Source organism: Hippocampus guttulatus, chromosome 1 (assembly GCF_054856545.1).
Source record: "Hippocampus guttulatus isolate MCC_2025c chromosome 1, RoL_Hgut_1.0, whole genome shotgun sequence".
Taxonomy (NCBI): Eukaryota; Metazoa; Chordata; class Actinopteri; order Syngnathiformes; family Syngnathidae; genus Hippocampus; species Hippocampus guttulatus.
The window spans coordinates 30055469-30080779 of NC_141261.1; the positions used below are offsets into that span (position 1 = coordinate 30055469).

The following is a 25311-nucleotide window of genomic DNA, read 5'->3' on the forward strand; positions in this document are numbered from 1 at the left end:
AGTGAAATATTGTCTCAAAATCGCCTTTATCGTATTGATTTATATCATTAAAAAAGTGACATGTCGCTTTGTGTGGCATCATTAGGCCTTGCATTTTATCGTTTCGGTCAAAAAAACGTGTCTTTACGTCCCATTACTGGTACGGACATTTGTCACAGATTCAAACATACTGTCAGCCATGCATGACATGATCGGAATGGCAACAAGAGGGCACACGTAACTAGTATCTATGACTGGAACTCGCAGCCTTCGGAATACTCAATATTACTATTCCTTTTCCACTTTTGATCTTTAAGAAATTATTAATTATTATTATAATCAGGATTTTTTTTTCCTCAAGTGATTTTGTTAGTCTTTAGGCATGAAGTGGATGGCAACATACATCAGGGTTTATTGTAGAGGTTGATGCACAACTGTGACATTAAGATTAATTAATATAAGAGTAAACAACATGTGAATAGCTGTCCACTCTGGAAACAAATGTCCCTGAAAGGTTTAAACATCAGAAGAGGAGGAGTTGCTTGCTGCAGGGGAGCCTAATGGCTTGTCACTTGCCTGCTGCATAGTAATGACTGCCTATGTGGCTTTGTAAATCAGAACACACACGCACACAAAGGATTGGAATGAGAGGTTATTCTGACGGACAAACAAGAACAGACCACAGGCATAATTCAAGACTCTCTTTTACTCCAGATACACTGCTAGCTAATTACTTCTGATCTTTCTCAAAGGTTTACAGCTAGCTCATGCTTTACTTGATTACACACAGCAGGCTATGTACTTTGACCTATGCTGCTTTTTGATAGCATGACGATGCTCAACTGGTCACTGGGAGCTTGATTTTTGAAAATCGCTCAAGAGTCACTGCAATAACCACACACATAGGATCAAAGCAAGCAAACTGACCTGGTGATTTTTTTCTGTATCCCCCAAAACAATATATATCAAACATAAATTGTTGTAATGCTATATAGTTGCATTTCTGATACCTTTCTCTCAATTGCAGATGAATGCGACTGTACTTCAATGTTTGCTATCCATACTGATGCTCCAGAACTTGGCTTTTGATTGAGGACCTTTGTTGCACGGCATACTTCTCTTTAAAAATCAATACCAATGCAGTCTGTTGATATGGAGGGTCACATGAAATGTAACTTTAGAATAAAACTGAGGGGGAGATCTGCTCCAAAGAGAACAAAAGAGGAAATCCAAAAGTAGAAATGCATGTTTGCATGCACCTAAGTCTGTCTCACTCATTAGCAGCTCAGGATGCCGGAACATGTGGCTGCCTTGGGGCTTGGACTCAACTTGACATAATGGTGACATCAAAGTGAATATGCAAAAGCCTTCACGGGTGCTGCGCTGCTTACTTTTGACAGACGCTTCAATATACAGTACGACCACCTGAATCGATGCATTTGTCGGACAGATGCATTGTTGTGTCATTTGGCAAATCAATCAGTCACAGAGTTACATGAACCAGAATATTTGCTGCAAATCACTCAAAACTTTGAACTGAATATACTGCTTGATTATACAGCAGTAAAAATTAAAAGTGATGTCACATTGAAGGCACTAAAAAAATGACCCAAATCATTGCTTGATGCATTCAGAAAAAAATAAACAAAGATCAACCAATAGAAATTCTTTCTGCTGTCACAGCGGAACGTCTTCGGTGGAGCAAGCGTTTTGTTTTGTGGCTCGGCAGGCAAACTCCTTCTTCCCAGTTGTCACCATAGCCTGCTTACTCACATATAAGAAACGTCAAAGGTTTGGAGTAGAAGAGGGAACTTTCCATTTTGGTTTGAGTGATGCCTGCACACTTCAACTCACCCACAAAATGCAATCTTGTGTGTTTTTCAATCTCAAAAGGCAAATATTTTTTCCATCTGATGAATGATGTCTAGTGTTTAAAGCAGCCGTATGCAGTTATTTTCAGAGGTGGACATTCCTTAAGTAATGCGGGCAGGTCTGCCAGCCAGTCACTAATGGCCGCCCGCTTTGCTGACGATTTACAGAAACATGCCCCGCCTGTCTTGTTTGTTTGTTTACAGGGATGAATACAGCAGGGTTGCTTGAGTGTAAACGCTTTGCACTTCCTCTCCGGTAGGTGGCGGTATGCACAAAAGAGCTGTAATCTGCGAATAAACTAAGAGAGGAAGAAGAAGGAGAATAACATGGTGAAGAAGTATTGATCGTCATGGCAACTAGTTTTCGGTTTCCACAAGGATATACAGTTTGAAGCACAATAATCCATTGTCACAGAATGGGAATATGGAACACCGAATAGTTGCCTGATTGTACTGTTTCTGCACTTACCACGCGACAAAAATGTGCCCCTGCCTCCCTGTGTCAGTGGTTTCCTTGTTGACAACCTCTTTTCTGTTTTGTTCATGTTAATGCCCGCCATGATTATTGCTCATCATGACACAAGCGTGCGTATTTGCGCATGTGTGTGCGTGCACAAACGGATGTGTATGTATGCATGTGCGGTCACGCATCGATCACGGGAGATTGGCCGCTTGAAAACCAGATATTTGGTTTAAAAAGGTTTGGCACCCCAGAGGAAATCATATGAGAGTTTGTCTCTAGTATAAATGAGCTTTTATGTTCCATTCAACATTTTTTATGATACATCCAACCAAAGCAACAGGCTTGTTCCAACCAATTTGGCAAAACCTCAGCAGCTCTAATCTGTGCCTGTGATGTATTGGTTCTACAAGATTAATTATCTCAAGGTAATTCAGCAGGTCTAAGTTGCATATAGTACAAAGCTGACACCCTTCTTTTCCTTTTACCTCTGTCATACACTCAGACTCCGTGATGACATTTACTTAACATGAAGGGGAAAAAAACATTTGCTTCCAATGGCATTTCTTCTCTAACTCCTTGTTTGATGTCAGAAACTTTCTGGCCAAACTGGAATAGCTTGGCTTGTTTCAAGGTCAATTGCTGTGTCAGCAGTTGTGGTTTTAACACCCACAAGGTCGGTAAAAGACTGCACAGTTGACTTTTAAAGCAACACTGTTGGATTGATTATTTTTAGTCATCATACATTCGCTTATGCCTGACATGATCAATTGATTATGCTTGCAATGAAGAACGCTTCTGCTTTTAATAAAGATACATTCTTTATTATGTACTCACATTTTATCCATTATATACTCACTTTTATAATCAAGAATGCTTGGTGCACTGTGTGGAAGTTTAGGGACGCAACCACCTTTCCGAGGACGTGGTTGGGAAGAGATAAGTGTTAAGACTAAACAGTGAGCAAGGGTGAACAGAGAATGGAGCCATCAACACCAGCTGCGGCGTGATGTTTTTGTGACAATTGCACACATGTACGTAATTTGCACTCACATACACACACATAGTCAAACAAGTTCAGTGTGTGTTCAACAGCCCCCACCCTTTAGGTTGGACACACCTATGTAGTAGCTTTCCCAATAAATGAGGAGGTGAAGGGGGAGATCGTGAGGGTTACGTGCGGAGAACTGAAACCGAACGCTTCTCCTCGTTCCCTCCTGGTACCAGAATTGAGTCTCCTGTCTCCTCCTTGTGTTTTATTCCTGAGTGTAAAATTGGACCAACCTGACAAACACTTACACAGTCAAAAGCCAACACGAGTTGTAGTAAGATCACTGTCCCTCAGTAATCAATAGGAGTAATAGGATTAATCTCACATTCACGGACTAATAATTAATCATCTTATTTCGCTCCACCCCCAAATTTTGACTTGACTTGAAGGACAAAAGCTTGGGCCACATCACAGGGCATATTGTGCACGACACAACCGCCCCCCGAAATCATTTTTTATAAAGGCCATAAAGCTTCTAATGTTATATTAAAATATTACGTTATTACGTAGAAGGCCACCTGTTTTGGCTTTTTATACATACATATTTATACAATAAAAATAAAAAAAAAATAAATCATACCTAGGAGGCCTACAATGCAAATACACTAAAGTGCGTATTACTGAGCAATAACGTGTTTTACGGAGCGCAAGATATGATGCCTAATGATAATTACCTCAAGTATTGTAATGGTTCAAAAAGTCCAATTTCAGTGGCATGTCATCACTTCCCTTTTTATTTTGTTTTCAATTCGGAACTACACTCATGCAAACGCATGGCTGTCCTAATGTTGCCATCCTGACTTTATTCACTTCACGTATCAGTCTGCAGTGTAGGCCAACTGCAGGGGTCACCAATGTGGTGCCGGCAGGCATAAGACAGCCCCCGAGCCTGTTCTAAATATAGATCACCAGTGATGGGACAATGTGATTTTCGAAGAATGTTTAAGGAGTGATCATTTGAAAATATGAACACTGGCAGATATGTATTTTAAAAAATAATAATAAATAAAGTGTTGCATATTGATATTCATCTGTTCCCTAATTGTGAGAAATAACATGATCAGTGTCTTGACGTAAGGCTCTTCTCTTTGGAGTGACCTCCCGCTTAACGTGAGGCAAGACCCCTCTGGATTTTGACTCAAAATGAGACCTGGCATTGTTTTAGTGTTTCATGGCGTTGACGCTTTTTATATTATTAATATATTGTTTTAAATGTCTTTGCTATTGTATGACAACATTTTACTCCATGGACAGCACTGTGTGTGAAGCAATTGTTCTTTTTCAGTGTTTTTAAGTGAGCAAATGTGTAATTTGAGAAGTGTGTCTCAAACTGGTCACCTTTAACATTAATCAGTACCCAAGATGTAACTCTCAGTTTCAAAAAGGTTGATTACCTCTGGTCTACCGCAACAGCTATAACCAACTTCATTAATTATGGTGGTGTTATTTTGTATGTTATCTCCAGGTTTCCTCCCCACAATGTTCAAGGGCACGAGTGATTCATTACAGTGACAATGGCCACACACACGAATATCTTGGACAACGATTTGATGCCACTTTCTGGGCAGTGATAAATTCTTATTTATGCGATTATCAAAGAGACCAACTCATATTTTAGCCGTGTGCACGGTGTAAGATAGTACAATTATGTTGCCATTAAGATGATTCATTAATGGACAAAAAATAATTAAAATTTGCTGCGTAAAAAAAGAAAATCACTCCGGATACAAACTTCTCTGGCAGAAATCATCAAAATGTGAAGGTTGAGGTTCTTTTCCTCATGCCACCAGTCTAATTGCACATCAAGGTGAGAAAATTCAGCCCTCCCCGCATCACTACCCCACGAGAGGGCAGCTGCCTCCTCTCTAGCTGTGATTCCTCAGCCCTGCCTGGCAGCCTGGACTCCAGAGTCCTTTTTGTCATATCCACTTCAATTACAGCCGCCCTCGCAAAGAGAGCTCCCACTGCACTGCGCATTTTCAGGTGTCCCTTGAAAGACAAACCCTCCTTGGCCAACGGGAGCATCGCACATTTTATTTGAAGATGTGCGGGTCATCCCAAGTCATCTGACAATGGAGTGCCCCGATAATCACTCTTTTCCCATCTGATTTCCCTCAAAACACCATTGCCCATGACAAAGTAATGACAGCAGGTTCTGACCCGATGTGTATAATTCTTTCATACTGCCTTTCATCGGAGGGCAAGGGGTCACGTACAAACAATCGACAAACGGCTGCATTGTATCAGAGAAAAGCAGTGTGGAGACGAGAAAATCAAATCAATTGGTCTTGCTCTGACACAGGAGTGGGGGTTAGGTTGCTGATGACAGAGAGGGTCACAGAGTGCCGCGATGTGACTGCCACAGACACTTATTATGCTGAGGGTGTGATTGGAGGGGCGGCAGAGGAAGGGAGGTGGCTGTGCTGAATGACAGAGCTGCATCAAAATTGTGTAGCGTGTGATGATAAGGAGTTCCTTTGGGCAAGAAGGGACTGAGAACCGACACCCCATTGCAGATGGATCCTTGTGTGTTTTGGCACAAGAAAGTATTCGTGTGTGGCTGTCTTTCTGTGCCATCGTAGAGTTGGACAGCGTGTAGGCATTTCTCCCTACTTGCGTTTTGGTGCTACAGTCGCAACAAGGTCAGCGCAGATGCTGCTGCTCATTGTCAGTCTGGAAGAAGGAGAATGTGGGAGTGAAAATGGGTGTTATCGCCGCCTATGTGGGAGTGGCCCAATGTATGACTCACTGGCTGAGTCTGTGCTAAACCACCCATTTCTTTTTTTTTTTTTTGGGGGGGGGGGGCTCTTATATAAATTATGTCAGCTGTTCATGAGAAATTATCTCGATCGGGGGTGTCCAAACCCGGACCTCAAGGGTCTCTGTCTCGCATTTTGTACACGTCTCCCCCATCCAACACACCTGATTCAAATTGTCAGGATCCGTATAAATCTCCTTCAAATCTTGCTGCTGATGAACTGATCAAAAAGTGTGTTGGATGAGGGAGACATGAAAAACAGGCAGGGCAGCGGCCCTCGATTAGGGGAGCTGGACATGCCTGTACTAGATTTTACAAAAGTATCTTTAAAGTTCTGAACAAAAAGAGTAAATAAGTCTCAATAGTGTCGACATTCAAACGATTGGCGTAGTACAACAAATCATAAGATAAGAAAACTTTAATTTGCATCACTGAGAGGTCTGAAAGGCTGCAAAATGAATCAGAAATTTATTTCAGCTTGGAATCAAGATCAAGAATAAGAAATGACGCTTCTGAGTCAAAAGTTTAGATGAAGGTTCATGTGGCGAGGTAGCCCAGAGTCAAAATTAGACAGTCATGAGAAGAGGGCTGCACAGTTTACAGGTACCAAAATAGTACCATGATACGTCATTGTCACCAACAGTACAATCCTACCTACAAACAACTCTCCAAACAAGAGGCAAAATAGGCTTGCTTCACATTGCTTATTTGTCACCCCAAGTTGACATTAACTGTGAAGTTGACGCGTAAGACAAAGAGAATTAAACAAACAACATTTGCAGCCTTAATGCAAAATGCTTGCAAAACTTCAAACAGCCCCAAATGTTATTCAGTTAAGTACCTTCAGTACCTCTGGATACTCTATTAATGAGGACATGGAAAACAATTGTGCATCTGCATGCATCCCTCCTGAACACACGGTGTGGTAAAGTGCTGGTCGTGAAAGATACGATTCTTTAAGCGAGCTCTCGGAAGTGAACGATAAGAGCTGGCTCCTGGTTGGGAGCAGATTTGTTGTTCTGTATCTTTTTTATATTATTACTGCATGTGATTGGTCACGAAATGTGGATAGTAGAGTCTTTGAGGGCAGGGTGCAGACTTTGCAAAATTAAAATTAATATCAGGCAGGCTCCACCAACAATCTGCATTAGGCCTATGCATATGATTCAACCATTACTTCTGTTAATGGAGAAAAGACAAGCAAGGGAACCTGTTGTGAATGAACGTGAAATGTGTCTACTGCAGGGATGGGCAAGTGATGGCCTGTGGACCACACTGCTTTTTGGGAGAGTGGGGATTATAAACATGCTTCTTCAACTACAATGGACCCCTGAATAATCATGGCTCAGCGACATTCGTGGGTTTCTCTTCAATATTTTAAAAATTATTGTTCTTTTTGTTTTGTTTTAATTATTTATTTTGGGTGTGGGGTGGGAGCAAATCCACATTTTTGTGTAATATGTTTATTGTGAGTTTATCAGTGTTTTTACAGGAGATTTTTGTTTTACATAACAACTGACCCCCTCCCCCACCCCACACACGTGGCATTGCAATGGAGGTCCATTACACACAGATTTTTGATATTCATGGGACAGCCTGGTTCCTATCATCCATGAAGAGCAGGGTTCCACTGGATTGTTTCAAGTTGTAATACCAGCATTCACCACTAGATGGCTGAATTGTGCTTGCACCGTCTTATGCGTGAGTAGGACTAATTTTTTGTGGATTTAGAATGTGACATGAATTTCCATGTTTTGCCTTCTATGATTCTGCTGCTATCTTTCAGGATTGGGCCACAGTTGGCAGCCATCTGCAAGAGCTCTTCAAGAGCCCTGCTTTTTTGGGGTTTTTTTGTCTTTTATTTTGTAATATGGTGTTTGTTGTCCTTCGTGTGAACCCGTTGTGGACTCTTTTCAGCGTTTGGGCCACGACAGTCGTCGAAGGAGAAAAATCTTGGTGGTTGCGCCTTATCGTCACTTTCAAACTTTGTGCCTCTTGTGAACGCTTAAGGTACTAAAGAGGTGAAAGTGTCAAGGGGCAAAGTCTGAGCTGTAAGGGGGATGAGAGAGCAGTTCTCAGCCCAGCTCATTGATGGTCTGCACTGTTTCGGCTGCTGTGTGAGACCTTGCGTTTTCATGATGCAAGATGACTCCTTCTGACTGATGACCCCTGCGTTTCTTCTTTATGTCTTTCTTGACCTGCCTCAGCAGTCCACAGTACAGTAGTTGGCACAAAGTTTGAAAGTGATGATGAAGTCAAAAGTGTTATCAGCGACACGCTGATACATCAGTCCAAAGATTTTTACACTGAGGGAATATGGAAGCTTGTACACAGATGGGAAAAGTGTGTGAAAGTGCTGGGAGACTACATTGGGGAAAAAAAGCCATAAAAGGCCCAAATTAGAATGGGAAAAAAAAACGTACCCTATCATGGCAAATACATTTACACGTATTAAAGAAGCCTGAACTATTGAATAAGATCGATTGAAACCACACTTGAAATGGACCTTAACATTAATCTGAGTGGTTTATACTTTCTAATATTTGGATTAATGCACCCAGACAATTTAACTATGAAACCAAATTAGACTCGCTTTGATTGAGCAAAAGGTGGGTATGGCTTGGAGTGAAAAATTGGCTGACTCAAATTTAACATTCATTTCCAGTGAAGAGCACAAGTCAGATGAGTGTTTGGACCGATAAGGAAATACATTTACGTTACATAGCTTTAAAAAAAAAAGTCAATGCTGTCTTGTAAAGCATATTGCTCGAAGAATAATGGAAAAACCTGTTCAAATAATCGTGGGACATCTATGATAAGTCAGCGTTTAAACCGTGACACGCGGAGCTTCTGCATTTTTCAAGACTGAATGTCGGTATTGTGATTGTCCCTGAAATTGAACAAATAACGTGAACAGAGACTTCAACTGCGCTCCTCATTTGCATAGAGTTGACTCAAAATAATACCTAAGGTTATTTTATCAAGACTGCACATTCACAAATAGAGTATGTATGAACAAGTCCCATTTCACACAAGCTATGAATGTTTATAATTTATTTGCCAAGCAATAACATTTCAGCTTTGACATTTCTTTTCTAGCAAATTAATCCGACAAGTGTCAAGTTTGCATTCAATGCATAAAGAAGGCCGATCCAGAAAAACATCACTCTTTTCAGACCAATCTTTACATTTGATCACTAATGACGAATGTCAGACTTCAGGAGCAGTGTCAAATGTTAAGACACTCCCGAGGCATTTTCTCTGCATTTAAGGGCGACAACCACAACAGCCAAGACAGATTTCCTGTGTGGAAAATGTAAATGTAGATTAACAGTAAGAAAGACACTCTTCCTTGTTGGACGCCCAACTCTAAACAAGTTGAAAGGAACATTAATTCCACCTAGTGCTGGGTGATATGGACAAAAATCTTCAATCACAATATAGGCCATTTTATATCACAATAACAATAACGATTTACCTCTGTATTTTCAGTTACTCTCCTAAAAACATACAACACAATAGTGCCACCTATTAATAACCCACTAATAAGCCACCTATGTTTAAGCAAATATTGACGTCAATCTCAATAAGAGGCATAAAAAATAATGACTGACAGAAATTGATTAAAAAATATAAAATAAAACAAAAAGATGAGCTCTGTTGTGATGTAATTTGGAGAACATTTATTGTGGAGATCTCAAAAGTTACAATCAAAACCAAGGATGGCTGTTGGAAATATAGTATGTTTTAGGAGAACTGCATTGATTGTTGAGTAACAAAACACAGGGCCAATGACATCGAGTTAGCAATTTTTTTTTTTGTCTCTGCTGATGATGTAATGTGCCAGCACATGAGGATTTCTGGTATTTAACTGCAACCTCATTTAAGTAATTACATTTATAGACAATAATTAAGAACATCACTGACAAAGGTAACAAGGCTCGGAGGTCATCGTTTCATAAACTGGAATTTATACATGTCGAGAATCAGGCTCAACACATTCATGATTGAGGCGGGAACAAACCTAAAGTAAAAAGCAGTGCTTAGGAGAGTTGTGGAGAACAGGCTTTTTGTGTCATGGTGCTATTTAGATCTAAATGAATAATTCTAAATGGTGACAATTATTCTGATTGGTTGTTAGCCAGCAAATGTAAATCGATGCATGAGATACAAGTCAAGTTACTGGCAAAGGGAGACATTATCTACTCGATTAACCTCAGGAAAACTTTGCTTTTACTTGAACTTGGTCCTGTGTGTGTTGGTTCTGGATATGTGTGAATTTTGTTCTATGAGTCCCATGAGTGAAGGGGACATTAAGAAAAATAACTAGTTATGGAGAGCACAAGTGTCATCAACTTACAGGTGTGTGCGTGCATGTGGGACTTAATCAGCATAATGTGTCGGTGCTTAGATCCACATTCTTGTGCATGCATACTTCCAGCTTCAGGCTTTCATCCTATGTTTGGTGGACTTGCCTTGTAGAATGTTGGTGCCGGTTTGTAGTGATAGCATCTTGCTGCATGTAAATGTAAACAACTGTTTGTTGTTCCCCTTGAGATAGATGCATGTGAACAAATTTTAGCAAGAAACGAATAGTTAAAAATGTTTGTTCTCATTAAAGGTTTAAGAGTTGGATAAAGCTCACAATAATGTATAACTACAGAAAGCACTAATGGCCAGTGACAAGGTTTGGCAACGAACCAGATGGAGTGTGGATCCCACAAACGCGGACTCGGACAAACTACGATACAATAAGGTTTATTTACAGAAAAACGAAAGACCGACAAAGGGCAAGGTATATTCCAAAAACCCAAAACAAAAAATGTCCAAATACGCAAAACTTAAATCAGATGAGGTTAATGACAGAACAAAAATACTTACAAAACAAGAATCTATCGAAACGGGAGCGACTATGAACATGACTTCTTGACAATATCTTTTTTAACGTAACTGCAAGCAAGGTCAATAATCCTACAGCAAGAAAGCATATTGACAGTCCTGAAGTACTTGACTAAGACTTGATTGGGAACAAGACACAGGTGCACCGCTCAAGACGCAAGCCCTCCTCTCCAGCTGGTGCTGAAAAATAAGTGCCTCTTGTTCAGGGTGTGACACGGGAACTTGGTAGGGTGGAATTAGGAAGGAGCTCAATAGCACAATTATATGGACGATGAGGCGGTAAAGACTGAGCGAGGTCTTTGCTAAAATCTTACTTAGATCGTGATATTCCAGGGGTACTTGATCTAAAGAAATGTTTGCCGTGGGAATAACAGCAGACTCCAATTCTGGATATGTTTAATGTCATCTTCAGCCAAGGTAACCCTAAGCCTAAGACAATCAGAGGGGCGTGAGACGGCATGACAAAAAACCCCTGTGATTCAACATGAGTCCCTGAGGACATGGAGTGGAGATAAGATCCATTGGGATTGGAAGAACAGGAAGCTATTTCGGCTGGCCAAGCATTATTCTTTCCAATTCTATGCTGTGCCATGCTGTAAATTACGCACGATGGGTTTACCTACTCGGTCCATGCATTCCCACTAGCACTTAGAGCACACTTTATTGTGTGTTGGTGTCCTACATTGTCATTGCTAAGGTAGTTTTGTTGCGTTGTCGGCCACTCCGCACATTACATCAGCAGCATTGTTAGTTGCATACCAATCAAGATGATTCCATCCAGGCTCTCATATAGTTTTAAATATGTTTGTACAGGATTACATCCATATACATGTATAATACTTTGAGTCATATGTTTTCATAAACAGCCAGCGTTATTAATTGATTATCACACCTACCTTTTTGGGAATCCACTTGAGGAAACAGAATCTTCGAAGTACTTGAAACATGAATGTTCATTGACACCGGCGTGAAATTCATCCGCATTACGAGAATGAAGCTGTGTCATTCAAATTTTCTGGTCCATTTATGTGCCCTATTCTTCTTGCCCCTCAACTGTTTGCCTGAATATGAACAGTGCATCGCCGCACAGCACCGAGGCATTTCACCGAATAACTTGATAACAATGGCAAAGAGCGGTTAACAGAACAATCAACAATGCAGTACAATAGTTGACTGTCACTCTGTGTTCTGTAAATGATGTCACTCGCCAGAGATTGCTAAACAAAAGCTTCAACTACATAAGGATCAATAACACATTCATCTGCCCCGGAATCAATAAGAGCCCAAATTTCTTTCTGAACACAGACACTTTTCCGGCTAACTCAAATTGCCTGGTGTTAACAGAGTTATGTCAACCGTGATTTAGGGGGGGGGGGGGGGGGGGGGGGGGAATGAACCAGAATCATTACTCTGATTTAATTCAGTACCAGCAGAAGGTCCAGGGTTGGCCGACTCACGGTGACCAAGAAAAGTCGATTTACAGGTTGATTGAGAGGGTTTTGTCGAACAAGAGTCTCTGGAACCTGACGGCGTCTGGTTGTAGGATTGAGTCATTGCAATGTTGTTCGGTTGGATGGGCTGGAAGGTCTCAGAGTGTGCCTGGGATGGTTTGAAACCGCGTACTTGGCGTCTCTCCCTCATGCAATTGTCCAACCAAATTGCCGTGGAAATGAGTCCCTCCAGGTTACTTGGTTACTCCCATAGAGCCAGCTCGTCTTTCAAAGTGGAACTAAGTCTGCGCTAAAAAAAATATGTCGTGCGCCATCATTGAATCCGCTATCAGCGGCCAAAATTCGAAAATCCATGGAATAGTCAGCTACCGATTGTCTCCCCTGAATACAATCTAAAAATCTACCCCCGGCATCTCTTCCCCAAACAAGATGGTGGAACACCCAACGTAACTCGGTGATGAATTTGGGGAAGGAAAACCAGAGCTCGGGTTGTGCATTGTTCATTGCTAGTACCCAGGATGAAGCTTGACCCGTCAAAAGGCTCAACCTTGGAACTATCGTTTACATGGTTCAGGGTTGCTGATCAAAAATTAATAAGCACAGGTGAATGAATTCCTTGCATAGTCTGAGCTCACTACCATGGCGTGGCGGATGGGGCAAATTTGGTTCTCGAAAAGATGTTGGTATTGGAGGCTCAGGCATCCGAGGGGGGCGTCCCTCGGGTGCCCAGCTACTCGACACATGAGCCTAATTCCTCAAACCGGCGGGCCAGCAGAGCAACCGCGCCATGGAGTTCCGTTAATGTGGTCTCCCCCCTTGGCTGGCCAAAGCATTTCTTAGTTTATCTGAGTCTACAGGATCGATGGTCGGATTATTCTAACAAGGTTTAGCAACAAACCGGATGGAATGTGGATCCCATAAACGTAGACTCAGACAAATTGAGATGCAAGGTCTACTTACAGAAAAACGATGGAACAATAATGTGTAAACAGAAATCGCTGGCAACAAAGGACAAGGAAAATTCAATATGAACTTGCAGGAAAGGCAAATTTGAATTATGAAAATACACAACATGAAATGACAGAAATCCAAATACGGGGAACAAATCAGATGAGGTTAATGACGGAACCAAAATACTTACAAAACAAGAATCTATTGAAACGGGAGCAACTGGGAACATGAACGTGAGGTCTAGAAAATATCTCTTGAGCATAACAGCAAGCAAGGTCAATAATCCGACAGACACGAGACAATTTGACAGCCGTTAAATACTTGACTAAGACTTGATTGGGAACAAGACACAGGTGCACCGCTGAAGAGGCGAAAATCTAAACTATAAACTTGAAAATGCTCCACCGCGTTGCGACCCAATTATGCTCTCTCTCTCTCTCTCTCTCTCTCTCTCTCTCTCTAGTGCATATTTTATAGTCCTCATTCAGCCATTGTGCTGTCAAGATGAACAAAATCACTGGACTTCTGTCGGACGTAAATATGTATGTAGTAAAGCAGATGTACCGCATGTTGTTGTCACCCAGAAATTGAAAATGTGAGGCAACATTGTAGGGTTCTGGTAAACATGTGTCTAAAAAGTAGAGTTGGCTTGAAATAAAATCAACGTTAATAAATGTTTAAAAAAACAACACACAGTTGTGTGATGGCCACGCCATATTTACATGCTACGTCCTGCTGCAGAGGCTTGGTGTGAGATGCTCTTATGCTCTTAAAGTGACAAAACCAGACCAATGATGGTGTATTTGGAACATCTCTTGTTAGCATTTCAGTTTTGCTGATATTTGACCGATGAATGTGACAGCAATTTTCCCCCCAATATCTGTCTTGACCGTAATCTTTCCGATAGTTATCGATCATCCCTACTATTTACTGTATTTGAAAAAAAATTATATCTATACCTGTGATTGGCTGGGAACCAGTTCAGGACACTCGCCCGAAGTCAGCACCTGCAAGCCTGGTGAGGAAAAGTGAGACAGAGAATGGATGGATGATCATCTATGCAATTGGTCATTTTGCCCAATTGCACACACAACTCTAAGGCAGAGACTGTCTTAAACATTTTTTAAATGTCTTGTGTCCAATGTCTTTCAATTTGAAGAAGGCGCACACACACACACACACACACACACACACACACTGCTTCTGTTTGACTCTAAGCATTGTCTTCCCTTTAATGAAGGCACAACTGAATTCAATGCACTGATGTATATGACGCATGCACGCATAAGCGCACATCTATTTTTTTTTTCCAAGTTGTAGTTGTCTGATACAAAAAGTTGTGTTTTGAGCCACTCAGTCTTCAGTATGCCATGAGTGGTTTGGAAACATGATTTAAATACAGTATAACTTATTTTTAGCGTACCCCGTTTACTATGTTTCCACCCCTTTAATGTTCACATTTCAAAGTCCCAATTTTACGTAATTCATTTTCCGTTGTATTTTTCTTCTGATGTGGAGATGCAACACGAATAATTGCAGATGGCAGTAGAGCTTGAATATCCAAATTTGGATTTGCCGGCAGCGTCAGCAATGTCTATGTATCAGTCCTATGATTGACAGATGATCTCAGGTGTACCTACCGCTCACCCTAAGCCACGTCAGATAGACTCCATCTTTCCCTGTGACAGAAAGGGATAAGGTTATCAAAAGCTTCCTAATTGTTAGGCCCGCAACAATAAAATCGATAAAATCGATAAAATTATGACTTATTCAAGTGAACGGCTTCCCTGTGTCTCTCCCCATTCACTGTTTGGCGCCAAAAATCTTGGCACCGTATTATTTTCTTCGACATCGTACAAATTAGATGTACCTTTGTCTGGATGACCCCACGAACATCATCTATAAAAATGCAGAAAACACACTTTTTTCCGGACAGAGCACATTTTCCTGAGAGGAGCACATACAGACCTGCGTGATCACATAAAAATGGCTGGTGATTGCATTACCATTGTTAAGCGTCAAGGGAAACACCATTTAAAATGTTGCACATCACTGCCGTCATCCCCAAACCAATTTTCAGGAAACCCCAAAACAGCTCGTTTGTTGTGCCACGAACATTGCATTGTCAAAGACAGCGTGCTACTTTCAATACTTTTAAATGAGTATATCTGTGTAAATAAAGCATGTGGTGAGTGAAAAATTATACGATTTTTTTTTAACAAAATGAAAATAATAAATTGCATGTTGACCAAATCTGGACATCAGAGGTTTTGGCTCGGAAACGGCAATGTACTTTGATATATTTGTGTTTGAATAAAACCGCTGAGATGATCACGTGCTTGTTTCAAAGTGTGTTTCTTTACCATTACTTTCCCAGAAAAAGTTAAAGAGGAGGAGTACTAATACAAATAATCCTTTTTATCGTGGTGTGAAGAAACTGTGAGTTGATTTTACTCACTTTTGATGAGTAAGCAGTTGTGGAATGTGATATAATAAAGACTGTCCGAGCTATTTATTCGGGGTAGTCTTAACCCCAAATACAGTGTTTCAATGTACCCAGTTGAAGTGGGATGCAAATTGTTACTCTACATGTATTGAGGACATTCTTGAGGTTGTTTTTGACAGTGCAGCGCAATCATCACTGTGGGGGGCAGTTTTGCTGATGCTGCTCTGATGCAGGACCATCACCCAAATATCAACCCGGTTTGACAAAAATCCTCATTTGCATTTACATCCGTCTGATCTTCAGCCATGTTGATCACAATAATGACTGGAGATCAGCTGCCAGAATGTGGCAGGTTAAGTCTTGGAGGAAGGCGGCAGTGATTCAGATGCCATTTGAGACAAATCATTGCGTGCTTGATTTTATCACCATTTAATTCTACCGAGCACTTAGATGCCCTTGTGCGCGCCCTAAATCAACAAGCACTTACTCCACAAAAGGCTTAAAAGAGCCTCGCCTGTCCTCAGTGTTCTTCTGACAATTTAGTTTTAATCAGGACCATCCTGCTGGTTACCATTTTAAAGCAGCTTCATCTGACCCATCAATTTTCAATATGTTTATGAAGATAAGCCTCTTTCTTTTGAAATAAGTCCGGGTTTTGGATGAGCAAGCTAAAAGCGATTCTATTTTGTAGTGAGGACAACAAACGTGGGATGCAAACTGCTCACAGCGTTCCCCACTCATCAGTGCTTCACCTCCCACTGCACTACAAAGAATGCCCCACTGAGGCCACTTGCCGAGGTTTATGCTCTTAATGGCCCACTTCAATTCGGCTGTGATTCAGCGGCAAAAATCGACTCACGGCCCATAATTTCCATGAGGAACCAAACATTTTTTCTTCACTGCGGACAGACTTCCCAACACCCCGAAATGAAGCAGAACCATCAGATAAAGTGAGACCAATATGTCACTGCTATTGGCTACTCATCACCCGCTTGACAATTTAAGAGCAGTCTTTGAATTTTAGTCTGGATGACTGCTCCATTCGATAACATAATGGCACGTGGCTGTATGAATGAGTATGATGTATGAGTTCACTGCGGAATGTATTCATAGAGAAAATGAATTTGGCCGCTGGACACGATAAAGCAGCATTTGAAATGTCCTTGATAAATGACTATGGGGCGCTCCCTATGATAATAGATCGAACGGCTGTACCTATAGCATATACTCTGCAATTGCCCCGTCCCTGCAATCTGAGAAAGCTCACATCAGCAAGTGTGACCTCCAAATTGCCTTTACCTGGCAAACGTCCTTCTACAGATATAATATTGGTACCTTTAGATCACTGATTACGTATATGCCTGTGTGGTTTATAAATCGTTCTGTAGATGGGCAGACTTGAGAAAAATAAAGAGAAAATATAACCTAGTAACATAACTTTTCATGCCTCGACTGAAAACATCTCATTCTGAACCCATCAAAAGTTCAAGAAACAAGGATGTGTGTTTTGACAATCTATGTTCCAACTGCGAGATATTGATTCCACAATCAATCAATATGTTGGAGAGGACAGCAGGAAGCAGCAGGTCAAACATCGATGCAACATGACTGAAGGATTTGGAAACCAACTGGACTGGATTTCGAATTGACGAAGAACAGCACTAACGAAACAATTTTAGTCTATCCACACGTTTTTTTTTTTGTCCTCTTTTGACTTTTCTGTCTGAGACTACAATGAGCCGATTCAAAAGTGATCGTGGCGGTAAACTCCTTTTGAAAGTGTTTGTAAATGGAAACAGACAGGCAAAGCAGCCAAGAGCAACATCCACTATTAATAGCCCAGCGCAAAACAACCCGGAGCAACAGGAGCTGCAAAAACTATGCTAGAAAGTGTTTTATTAACATATTTCACATGAAAGAATAACTCTGAAGAAGGCATGAAGCACAACCACATTTAACTCAAAGAACGATAAAAAAAGAAAAATCTTTATATACCGGTATTTCTATTATTGTTTCAAATTTTATGTTCACATCTTTGTTTTATGTCGTATACTTTTAAGCACAGAGGACCACAGTGGAATCGGCTCTCGGACTTCATTGCGTTTTTATCCTTGATGATGATACGCGACTGGATGTTGGGAAATTTGAAAAAAAAAAATTGTTTTAAATGAATGAATGAATCAATCAATCAATCATTTCAAAGAATGCAGTGCAAATGATGAAAAGTGCTGCTGAGTCACTAGATTAAAAAAAAAGAAACTATAAGACTGGGCAGGGACATAAAATCTCTAGTTCTTTCCCCCGAATTTCCAATTTGTAATTTTAATCAGTCAAATTGTTTTTTTTTTCTTTCATCCATTCATTCAGACATTTTCTACTCTTCTTTACAAGGGCATGCTGGAGCCCAGACTTGAACGTTCTGCTCCTATAAATCACTGAATGGAATGAGCTACCATCAGATGAAAAGTCAGCCAAGTGTACATTTTTTTTTAAACATAAATCTTAATACATTATACAAAGTATTGCATTAAAATGTTTGAATGTCCCACAATTTAAAATCAATTACTTAACCAATAAAAAAAGTACATAATACGTAACAACAAAACGATCAACATGACATGAATAAAAGGTGCCAATGGCGGTGCTTTGGCGTGGCCATGGCCACAACTTGTCACTCTCTGGCCATCCGGATGGCCACACCCACACTTAGGGGAACATTTTGACAGGTAGGATTTTTCTCATGGATGGAGTATCCTTAGACCACCTGATACTCTTCCCAAAGTTATTAACTATATATTTACAGAACAAATACACAAGTGACCGGAATGTACACTCTAAAAGGATCCATCTTAGCTAAAAAAAACATGTTATTCTGATGGTGAACGCTGACATCGTTAAAATTGCCAAGTGAAAATGAATCAAATTAGCTAAAAAAAACCAAATGGAACCTGCAACTTGGGTCAATTTGAGTTGTTTTGTCCAAGAAAATCAATTAGATTTTTTGGCTTGCTTTCTACAAAACAACCCAGAAAGTTGGATCAAATTGCCCCAAGTAGGAGCATAGTACAGTTTTTGACCACAATTAAGTTCTTTTTAACTCAGACGTTTTATCAAAGCAGAAAGCGAGCAAGCAACATGGCAGAGAAATCATTGTTTATCATATGATCCACAGACATGGTTTCATGAAATAAAATGCCCATACAATACATATCCCAATCTTGGGGACACACACACACACACACACACACACACACACACACACACACACACACACACACACACACACACACACACACACACACACACACACACACACACATGAACAAACCTAAAAAGCAACGTTTAGAATAGTGAAGAATTAAGAGATTTCTTTTTGCATTGTGCTTTTTAGATTTGAATGAATGAGCCATTGATCCAGTATGCAAACCAGCACTGGCTGTCGATGACAATTGATCACGCTGATTGGTTGTCAGCTAGAGAATCAGTGCATGAGATAGAAGTGGATTGTGGGATAGTACACACAAGGCAAAGCAACGGCAAAGAAATTGGCTTTATGTAGTCCATTAATGTCAGCAAAATGTTGCTTTTAGACTTGTTGCTGCTTGATTATGGTTGTGAAGGGCCTTGTTCTGGGTACGAATGATTTTTTTTTTCATGAAGCACTGACTGTGGATGATATGATAAAAAAAAAAAATGATGCATGCATGGCCACCCAACAATAAGGTGTTGTGTCATTCTGGCCACCCCATAGACATGCCCGGGTACATGTTACAATTGTCAGCCCTGCAGTGAAAATTGAATTGAATTCAATTCAATTCAATTCAATAATGCATGTAAATAAACTATGGTTCATATTGAATGTGTTTTATCGATATAGTTGCTACCACCATTGCAGTGGATCAGTGTTTGATGCATAAATGGGCACCAGCAAAAGGATGAAATCCCTTACAAGAGTTCAAACAAAGTACATCGCAGTAATCATACAATTAAGAAATATTTCAAGAACATGAACAGTATCGGTGCTTTCTTCAGTTTTTACATAATCTCACATATACTCCGGATTGATGTGTATGGAATAAAGGTGAGAAAGCCTTTACCTCATTAAACATGAACATTTTAGCCGAGAACCTCAGAGGCAACCATTTTTATTTCAAATTTCTCTCAACACTGCTGACGATGAAGGGCCATTCAAAAAAGGAATAGGCTTCATCCCTGACTGAGCAGCAATTTGACAGGAACCTGGAGTTGGTCTAGCATATCACACCTGACACAGCTGGCTCTCTTCATGCACAATAATCGTGCCTACTCCTTTTCCCTAAAAAAAAAAAAAAGGCATGTCAGAGGAGCCCATCGGAGACGAATATCAAGGACAAATGGTGGGGAATAGCAGCGAGTGAGTTTTCAAAACTGTTCCACCATCTCATCAAAATATTTCATTCATATTTACATAGAAGAGGGGGATGAGGGATGAGCGGAATTCCGCTTTTTTTCCAGTCAAAATGGACCTATTTTATATTGTTCCAAATCCGTAAAAACAATTCGGGGGGGGGGGGGGCGGGTTGTCCAGACTTGTCTTCGGCAGATTTGGGGCTCGTAATGTTTTCAAGTAATGTTTGCAAGCATCCATTTTGAGTGTCAAATAAGTGTATGCTCATACTTATGCACTACTGGAATAAAATAAAAAGTACACATTGATGATGAAATTTGCTACAGTGAAAAGTGCCCTATTGTGAAATTTTTCTTGCTGCAAACATGATTTCGTTGTAGAGGAGTTTCACTGAACAGGGATGTTGTTCTTGCCTGCTAGCTGAAACATAGTACGCATCAGTTGGTTTCTTGTGAAGACTTGGGTGAGAAAAGATCTCAATATGCATGTTGTGCTGCTCTCAAAATGCCGAATATGACAGTGTAGGAGAGGACTCACAGTTGTCAGTTTTTTTGTTCCCTTTTATCACCTGACAGAAATACTTCAAGAGGTTCACAAGTGCACGGCTGTTCCAATTAGCAAAGGGACTAGCATTCTTACGAAGTACATTCTCGAACACGTACTTAGAAAGCCCATACTCGCTGAGGTCTCTGCGTTCTTGACATGGAGAAACGGTGAAAGAAGAAGCGACTTTCAGTTTTTCCCTCTCAGGAGTCAACATGGCAAGCCACTTGTATGGCACAGTTTTATGCCTTCCTGAAGAAGAAAGTACCCTTTTTGGTGGCACTGTAGGGCTCCCTCTACAGCTGCACACCTGTTAGTCGTTATGTCATTATTAGTTGTATAAAAGGACTCCCGCCCAAACACTCAGTGTTGGGTCATTGTTGCTGTTGGCTACTGTCATGTTTGTTTGTTGCCGTTTGCTACTGTCATGTTTGTTTGTTGCTTTTTGCTTGTTGCTTGCTGCTGTCATGTTTTTGTTCCTGTTAGTTTTTGCCACAGCCATGGTTTTGGTTTGTTACTTTGGAATCTCTTTGTTTTCATGACTTTGTTCATTCTGGATTTATTTTCTGTGTTTAAATACAGCTCGTCAAGTTCACCGTGCTCCTCCCTCTTGCTTGCTTTTTGGGGTCCACCACCACCTCGCAACGTGACAGGGACTGGTCATGGCTGCTCAGTAATCAAACCTGCAAAGTCTGCATGTAAGGCAGCAGCATGAACCACGGCACTAATAGTGCAGTTACTGACAGTCATACACAGTATATTTTCATTGGATAATCTACCCTTATCGCTGAATAAATTGCATTCCTAGTCACACAGTTGAGTGCACGAGCAAACGCTCACAATGTCGGTTTTCTTCACTGTGTTGTGTAAAGGTGGCAATTGGAAATACTTGTTAATAATAAATGTCATATGTCGTTTAGGCACGGTCGTGCTAAAACGCATTTGGAACAATCAAATCATGTTGAACAGTCAACATTGTGGCTGTGCTTTGTTTGTGGACGCACAGTAACAAAAACTGAAATGAAAGTCTGAGGTTGCTTGATGTATAAGAAGGGATGTTTTTGTGCGTTACCAGCTCTAGCTCATTAATATGCCGCAGGCACTATTATCTTGGGAAACAAGCGAGATCAAGAAGGAAGACGTTTCTATTGATGAATGCGCTTTCATGAGAATTTATCACTTATGCCTTGAAAAGGTCAACTCTAATTCTCTCATGTCAAATTGAGTTTCTCACTCCATTAAAATGCTTCAAATGCTGAGACGATGTTTTAACTCACTTTTTGGTACGAATTCCGAGGACTTCAGATGCTAAATCATCAAGTCACATTCAGACATTCAGCGTAGACTCTTTCAATTACAGAACCTTGCTCATCACTCACTTCACTGCTACTGAGGTGAGACGAAGTGGGCCATCACTTTATTTTTTGTTTGAGTGATACATAAATTAACGTGTGACTTGATGGGGAAAATAAATATACCGATGATCTGTAATTGAATTGAATCATCACCCAATGAATGGTAATAGACTGCGGGGTAGGTCGAGAATGTATTAGTTCTCCCTGCGGTACTGGACTATTTTGTCAGGGAGGGGACATTTGATACTTGAATTAAGCCCATCATCATTGTTATTGTGGCTCTGAGTAAGCCGGTAACCACATCTTGTGTGTGTGTGTGTGTGTGTGTGTGTGAGACAGAGAGAGAGAGAGAGAGAGAGAGAATTAGGGTTGTGAAGGGGTGTTTTCCGTAAATTTTCGTGGTGAGTCAAATAGTGGGACAGCTCGACCTCACATTCATCAGCGACCTTGGGGATGACTTGGAATGGAGATTGTCGACCAGGCCTGCTCATCTAAGTGACTCAGTGACTTCTGACCTCACAAATGCCCTTCTGGATGAAGGGGGGGCGAACATTTCCCACAGGGGATTCTGCATTTTTCTTCCCATCGCTCTTTCTACAGGGATAATGGTGTTAGAAATACTTTGCCCTCTGTAGTGGAGCTGAGATTGTCACGTCTCGGACAAGCCGAGTTAAGTCTGGATCCCAAAACGTAGACGTAAACAAGGTCTCCGTAACAAAAATATGTTTTAATGCAAATAATCGCACCGACAAAGAGGTAACATAAAGCGCTGGTCAAAACAAGGACCAGAGGGAACATAAAACGAATAACAAAAAGCGCTTGCACAAAAGGCAAGGGAGAAAAATAAAGACCGCGAATACCAACTAAAAACAATGTATCAAAATACACGCAAGCGAAAAGCCAAATCACAAAACAAAAATCGTACTTACAAAAAGCAGGGGTACCAAGAGTACGAAACGCGAAACACGACGAGGTCAATAGCCAAATAGTCTATGAGCAGAGAAAACAGCAATGCAAGAAACAATACTCCGACAACAGGTGCACGGCAGATGATTCCTTAAATACAGAGTCTACTAATCACAGATTGGCAGCAGGTGCGTACCGAAGTCCGCTCATGCCACCTGCTGGCCAGACCGAAAACAGAATCTTGTCTGCATCCCCAACAGCTCCAGTGATAATGTTCAGAGAAAGTGGGGAAACAAGATCAAGTCAGACTGGAGCCCTGTGACTTTCCCGCTAATAGGCACAGTGCAGCACCCTCTGGATAATTGGAAAGACCTTCCTGCCCTCCAGCTTGAGTGGCATGTGTCAGCTCCGTTGAGTCAATCACCTGATCGGTGCTCAGACACATCAAGATGTCGGCTCAAATCCAGTGTAATCACACACTTCCGTTAACAAGCTACTCACACACCAGAATGTGTTCTCACAGAGGCAGCGCGTCCGGCTCACGCAGCCGCACAAAGACGCGTAGGCTTGTGAGCCGACACATTGACACTCGAAGGAGGCAGCTGATGAGCAGTCACCTGGCAAATTAGCTTATTTGACAGCTGCACAGACATACCCATTGGTCTATTACAAACAAGCTATGGAAGCATTGCAACTCCTCTGCCTGTGGATTCTAATTCAGACCACAGACACTTGCCTTGTTGTGGAATCATGCATGCTCGTGTTCTCAATTTAAGTCATTTTCTCTGCGGCTGGAAAAAAATAACACCCACTTGTCAGTATGCCAATGACCAGATTGTGAATAATCAACAGTGTGGTTACGACAGGTCTTATCATTTCATTTCAATAAGTGCAGTACTCTATATATTATTGTGGGAAAGCTACCGGAGTTTGCATGTTCTCTCCGTGCCTGTGTGGGTTTTCTCTGGGTACTCTGGTTTCCGCCCACATTCCAAAAATATGCATACTAGCTCAATTGAATGCTCGATTTAGGTGTGATTGTGAGCGTGAATGGTTGCATGTCTTTGTGTGCCACGTCTTTGGCTGGCAACTAGTTCAGGGTATACCCCCCCCCCCCCCCTGCCCTCCCCTACTGCCCGTAGACAACTGGGATAAGCTCCAGCATGGCCATGACCCTCGTGAGTATAAGTGGATAATGGATGGATGGAAAGCTATACTGTACTGGGATAATTACTGTATCGACAAATCGTTCACTGAATGCAATTGCCATGCCATTATATTCGATAAATTGTCATTTATTTGCGTGCATCCATACATCATCAACAATCATTCACACTGCTTCTTTCCCCCTCCAGTCACCCATGTTGTGGTAGTCACAAGCATGCTTACACGCTAGGGCTCGAACGGCTGTTTGAAATAAAAGGTGTGTTTCGGTTTGACAGTTTCGGTTCAGTTTGCATGTGTCCCGTCAATTCTTAAGCATGCACAACTTTTTTTTCCTCAAGCAGAAATGGAGGGTTAATGGTCGCTAAGTAGCACTAATGCCAGCCGACACAACCATGCGCATCGGCTAACAGCTATCCTCTTCGGGGCTCTGTTTGGACAATTCCATTGCTCGTTAGTTCTTCTGCGAACATTTGCCGCGCCTGTCAGGAATTTAAAGAGACTGGCAACTGGCACTGCATACCTGCTCGAAGTGTTCGAATTGAGAGTGAGACAAGCTTACCCAGTATGTTTCTCTCCAATGCGAGATCAAAATCAACAATAATAATGATAAGAATAATTCTGTGAACATTCATGCTGTGATCAGTCGTTCGATTTTACCCTCATTGCGGACTTATGAAACCGTTGATTTCCCAAACAGCCATTCCAGCCTTGTCCAACCAGGTGAAAGAGGACATTCTGAAGGGGATAAAAGTTGTCTCATCTGACACTAGAGATAGTATGTGGCTGTATGCAGAGATGGGCATTCCGTCCCTAGGACAGAACGGTCCGTACGTCCGCTCATATTTGGGACGGAGGATGAGATGTTTTTGAAAAAGGATGGACTAAGCAAACAGTTCTGGTTGAAAAGCGTTATAGACCTAATTGAGAGGGATGACCACATAGTTCCTCGATCACCGTAGCCTATTCGGGAGCGGCTAGATTTTGCAGTATTGTAGGTCTTGTGAAATCACTCTAAGATTGAAGTTTTCCCAAATAACCAGGGTCATGTGCCAATCCGTTCATGCTGACATTTCTATTGCCCGGTCAT

At 41.2% G+C, this 25311-nt stretch overlaps 1 protein-coding gene across 5 annotated transcripts in view; it reads right to left on the minus strand.

Moving 5' to 3' along the window:
- Positions 1–25311, minus strand: part of LOC147211317 (beta-1,3-galactosyltransferase 1-like) — a 75258-nt gene that overhangs the window by 26523 nt on the left and 23424 nt on the right. For 2 of the 5 annotated variants that reach the window (XM_086125642.1, XM_086125659.1), the window contains exons 2-3: positions 15061–15099; positions 14380–14435 (exon numbers count right to left, since the gene is read on the minus strand). The exons of 1 other annotated variant lie outside the window; for it this stretch is intronic. The gene's annotated coding sequence lies outside the window, so the exon portion shown is untranslated. The remainder of the gene's footprint in view (positions 1–14379; positions 14436–15060; positions 15100–25311) is intronic. 2 more of the 5 variants (XM_086125632.1, XM_086125650.1) reach the window with 1 other exon arrangement.